This window comes from Phacochoerus africanus, chromosome 2 (assembly GCF_016906955.1).
Source record: "Phacochoerus africanus isolate WHEZ1 chromosome 2, ROS_Pafr_v1, whole genome shotgun sequence".
In the NCBI taxonomy this organism is placed as follows: Eukaryota; Metazoa; Chordata; class Mammalia; order Artiodactyla; family Suidae; genus Phacochoerus; species Phacochoerus africanus.
The window spans coordinates 270,544,357-270,550,227 of NC_062545.1; positions in this window are offsets into that span (position 1 = coordinate 270,544,357).

Sequence of the window (5,871 nt, forward strand, 5' to 3'; positions counted from 1 at the left end):
TTTGCAAGCGACTGTGCCTGGCCCATGGCAGTAGGTAAACAGCTATAACCCAACCCTTTGTTTCAGGGCATTGGGTCCAGGGTAGACCTGCCTACTACTGGACCTTTCAGGTTCTCTCCCACTAAGTCTGGAATTAGGGCTTGGAGATGCTTGTGCGTGTCCGTGGATCACTGGAACTGATGGGCTAAGGGTACCATCGCGGCAGCCCTGTTAGCTTGTGAACAGGGAGAAAAGAAAAGTGGTCTGTTACAAAGGATGAAGAAGAGAGGCAGACATAGAAGAAGTAACAGGAGGACATGTGACCTTGGAAAAGCCCTGGAATTTTCCTGCCCTATGACTGCTCCCATGAAAATCCCCATTTGTTCCATGAATTTCTCCTTTTTTTTTTTTTTTTTTTTTTTGCCTAAGCTGCCTTGAGTGCCTTTCTGTTATTGATGACCAAAGGATTGCTGGCCAACAAAATCCGAATCCCCTCCAGACTGAGAATCTTGAGGGCAAAACCGACTCTGTTCATCTCTCTAAATCCAGAAGGCTGGCCAGGACTCCCAGTGAAGGATTGAAGAAATAACTGTTATCCATAGACTAGCAGGGCTCTGTCCATCCGAACATTCTCCAGCACTCTGGGAATCCTGTTTGAGAGTTTTGTATAGTGCGGTTACAGGCATTTGGTTTGGAGTGTGATGCTTCCGACCCCCACGTAGCCCAACATGACTTAGGAAGCCCCAGTTTCCATAATTGTAACATGGGGATCCCAGCCCCTGCTTCGCTGTCTGTGTTGAGGGAAATAATTTCTGCAGAAGGGCCTAGCCGGTGCCTGGCACAGAGGAAGTGCCCTGAGAATGGAAATTAGCATGATTTCTAACTGCTATTGAGAACTGACATTGTTCATTCAGGAAACATTTGTTTGTGAGTACCTACAGAGCCCTGAAGTGATGAAAAGAAAGACGGAATTCCTAAGGTGCCCACCTTCATGACTCTTAGAGTGGAAAGAAAAGGAAGGGACTCTTGAATGCCCTCTGCGTGCCAGTTCCCCAGGTCAGTCTCCCCTTGATGACGGAGGGCATTGAAAGAACCACACTTGGGATCTGTCATGATGTGGTGCCTCTCTGTAATAAGAGCTTTTCTGCGCGCAGTTATGGTTTCTTAGTTTCAGCAGCACAGTTTATGGTTATGCCATGTTTATTTTTCACATCCTTCCAGTCAGACTCTTGCGAAAGAGAGGCAGCCCCATTTAGACACCTGCCCCACAAACGTGCTCATTCCCCCTGCCTGCCTTCTGCTCCCACAAGCATCTGGGTTCCATCTGAGAGCACAGATCGGATTCAGACCTGTGCGGATCAGGGGAACGCTCTGTTTAGCCAGCAAGACTGGTAACTGATGAGAGTTTACCCTCCTATCTCAAGGCAGAATCAATCCATTCTAGTTCCTACGGATCAACACTGCAGAACAGCCTCAGGAGCAATGATGTATTTATTAATTGAGAGAGGGCCAAAAAGGGCACAAGGGATCAGTGGCAGTCTCAGGTTTAGGATGCTGCTGCCCTTGGTCCCTTACCTCTGTGGGCTTGGCCTGGTGGCTCCAAACTGTTCCCTGTACTCTGCCCACCTCTCTCAGAACAAGCACCGTTTGGTATTGACCACCTTCTGGGATCTTATCCCTTCTGAAATACACTGACATTTTTTTCCCCTGACTGTAAAGGATATATATGTTCATTATTAAAATGTTTAAAAATCCTGTTGGCCTTCCTCCTTAAGAAAGAAACAGGAGTTCAAACAAATCTAACTAGGAACCATGAGGTTGGGGGTTTGATCCCTGGCCTCGCTCAGTGGGTTAGGAATCCGGCGTTGCCGTGAGCCGTGCTGCGGATCACAGACAAGGCTCAGATCTGGTGTTGCTGTGGCTGTGGCGCAGGCTGGCAGCTGTAGCTCCCATTGGACCCCTGCCCTGGGAACCTCCATATGCCATGGGTGTGCCCCTGAAAAGACAAAAAAAAAAAAGAAACATTATTTTTTATTTTGCCTTTTTCCAGCTTTATTGAGGTATATCACACTGTGTAAGTTTAAGGTGTAAAACATGATTTCATAGACGTATATATTGTGCAGTGATTGCAATAGCACATTCATCACCTTATGGTTGGCATTTGTGTGTGTGTGTGTGTGTGTGTGGTGAGAACTTGTAAGGTCTGCTCTCATCTTTCTAGTATAGAGTATAGTCCGGTTAACTATAGTCACCATACTGTATGTTAAATCCCTAGGACTTACTCATCTTGCAGCTGGATGTTTGAACCCTTTGACCTTCTTCACCCATCCTCCCACCCTGCCCCTGCCAGCCACCAATTCACTCTCTGTTTCTATGCGTTCAGTTTTTTTTTTTTTAGATTCTACCTGTAGATGAGCTCATGTAGTGTTTGACTTTCTCTGTCTGACTTACTTCCCTGAGCTCGATAGTCTCAGGATTCATCCATATTGCCACAGATGGTAGGATTTCCTTCTTTTTGATGGCTGAATAATATTCCATTTTACATATCTGTATCTATGTCTGTCTCACACTTTCTTTATCCCTTCGTCCATTAAGGACACTTAGGTTTTTCCCACATCTTGGCTGTTATAATGCTGCAGTGAGCATAGGAGTGCAGATCTTTCTGAGATCCTGTTTTTATATCTTTGGGATATATATCCGGAAGTAGGATTGCTGGTAGTTCTGTTTTTAATTTTCTGAGGAGCCTCTCTACTGTTTCCCAAGGGAACCATGATTTTTATTGGCCTGGCGACATGGGCAGCCTCAGACCGTGACTGACAAAGCCAGTCCTCGCCTCCCTTACAGTTAGTCAAGTGACCCATTTTTGGTTCATGGGATCATATAGCCTATATGCGTCCATCTTCCTAAATACACTAAAATATGGATACACAGATGGTCCCTGACTTCATGATGGTTCAGTTACAATTTTTCAGCTTTACAATGGTGCAGAAGTGACCCGCATTCAGTAGGAACTGTACTTTGAATTTTGAATTTTGCTCTTTTCTTGGGCTAGTGATGTGCCTAGGAAGAATGCTCTCTTGTGATGCTGGGCAATGGCAGGGAGGTCACAAGGATAAAAGCTCAGCATACTTGCAACCATTCTATAACCATACAACCATTCTGTTGTTCACTTTTGATACAGTATTTAATAAATTACAGGAGCTATTCAACACTTTACTGGAAAATGGGCTTGGAGTTAGAGGATGCTGCCTAATTGTAGGCTAAAGAAAGTTTTCTGGGCACTTTAAAGTAGTCTGGACTAAGCTTTGATGTTTGGTGATTTTTTTTTTTTTTTTTTAGGGCTGCACTTGCAGCATATGGAGTTTCCTAGGCTAGGGGTTGAATTGGAGCTATAGCAGCTGCCCTATGCCACAGCCACAGCAACACCAGATCTGAGTCATGTCTGCATCCTACACCACAGCTCACGGCAATGCTGAACCCTTAACCCACTGAGTGAAGCCGGGGATCAAACCTTCGTCCTCATGGATACTAGTCAGATTCGTTTCTGCTGATCCATGACAGGAAGTCCTGGTGCTGTATTAACTGCATTTTTGACTTATGATAGTTTCAATTTATGATAGACCTATTGGGGTGTAACCCTACTGTCAGACGAGGAAGATCTGTAGTTATCCTAAAATAGGAGAGGAAAGTCTTTCCCTTCTCCCCAGATGTAGCCACTGTTAATGTTTGGTGTACATTTTTCCAAGTATTGTATGCATATGTTAATACATGTAAATAAGCACAAATACATGTAGAATTGTAAATAAATCATAGAATACATGCATTCTGTTCTATAACTTGATTTTTTTTTAACTTAAAATTCCAAGGTATATTTCTGGAGTTCCCGTCATGGCTCAATGGTTAATGAATCCAACTAGGAACCATGAAGTTGCGGGTTCGATCCCTGGCCTTGCTCAGGGGGTTAAAGATCCGAGGTTGCCATGAGCTGTGGTGTAGGTCACAGATGCGGCTCGGATCCTGAGTTGCTGTGGCTGTGGCGTAGGCTGGCGGCTACAGCTCTGATTAGACCCTAGCCTGGGAACCTCCATATGCCGCGGGAACAGCCCAATAAAATGGCAAAAAGACAAAAAAAAAAAAAAAAAGGATATTCCAAGGTGTATTTCTATGTCAGTACTGCTTCTTTTTAAACAACTTAATCTTCCATTGCTAGACATTTAGGATTATCCAATATTTTCTCATTGTAAGCAATGCTGAAATAATTATCCTTGTACATACATCTGTGTACACTTGCCTGATTGTTTAGTGTGGATACTTATTACACGTAGGCAGATGGTATGCACATATTCAGTGTGGACACACCTATCTATTAAATACATGTTTATTGAGAGGCTAGGATGTGTGGCACATGTATGCTTGATGAATAGATACCTCTGTGGAGCTTTTCGTGTAGGAGGTAGACTAACAGTTGAACCGGTAAACAAACAGTAAATAGTTCCAAATTGTGGTAAAGAGTGATAAGCAGGAAATGAACTGATATGGTATGAAAACACTGGGGACCTACTTAAATAGATGACCAGTGAAGGCCTCCAAGGAGGTGACATTTGAGCTGAGAGCTTAAGGATGAGAAAGAGCACAGGGCCTGTAAACATGGGAAGTAGGAATTCTCTAGTTGAAATCCCCCGGAGAAGAAAGAGCTTTGATGTTTCAGGGTATAAAAGGAAACCAGTGTGGCTGGAACAGCTGAGAAGAGGATGGAGGGTCAAGCAAGGTCTAGACAGCATGGGATCTTGTAGGTCATGTTGGAGCATTTGAATTTTATTTTATTTTGTGGAAAGTCATTGGAGGACTTTAAGCGGAGTGACTTGCATTTATTATTATTATAATTAAATGATCATTGGTTGCTATTTTCCATTGTTGGGATGGAGGCAAAGCCAGGAGATTAGTAAGGAAATTATTAAAGTGGTCTAGGCAAGATATGTGTTTTGGAGAGGGATATTAGGAATACACAAATAGATCAGTGGATAGAAACAAGCATTTACAAGTAGGGAACTTATACTAAGGGCCCGCAACTTTACTTACCGAAATTTTGCATTATATTTTATAGTCATTATTATGAATAATGGTCTTATAATGATAAATATATTATTATTCATTTTCAAATATTTCCTGAATATTACCCCATATTTATTTATCAGGAAAAGTTTTAAAATAATTTTGTCATGTTCCCCCCAAATCATATTGCTTCTTTGATTTGGATTCCACTAAATTTATAAATTGACTTGAGGAAATATCACCCCTTTGCAGTGTTGAGATTTCCTGCCCAGGGATTTTTTTATGTTTTTCCTTTAACTTAGGACTTAGGTCCTTGGGTAAGATTTTTATAGTTTTGTTTTGTTTTGTTTCGATAGGCATTGCCATTTCTTGTTAATAAGTTTATGCCTAGGTATTTTGTAGAATTCATTGCTACTGGCATATAATCTTTTTTTAAAAAAGCCTTACTTTCTAAATGGAAATCACAACTATTTAGTATTGTATTTAGGGGACCTTATAAGTAATATTTCTCTTTCTGTTCTGAATTTGGAAAAAACTGACCCATAGGCCCAGGAGACAGGAGATAAAAGTACTACCTTCATTACTGATAAAGTTGACTGGAAAATGTAGCTTTCGATTTGTAGCCAAGTGAGCTTGCTCTGTCTCTCCCTGAATTGGATAGATTTATCTCTATAGAAGCAGGTAGCACCAGACAAATAGTATCTCTCTGCTCTAGAAACAGGTCCACTGACCACATGATGGAGAACATGTGAAAATATTTGCTGTTTACAGTCAGCCAAAGCCAAAAAGAACTCAGAAACATCTGTTCTTGTGCAATTCCTTCTCCAGAACTTAATCGTA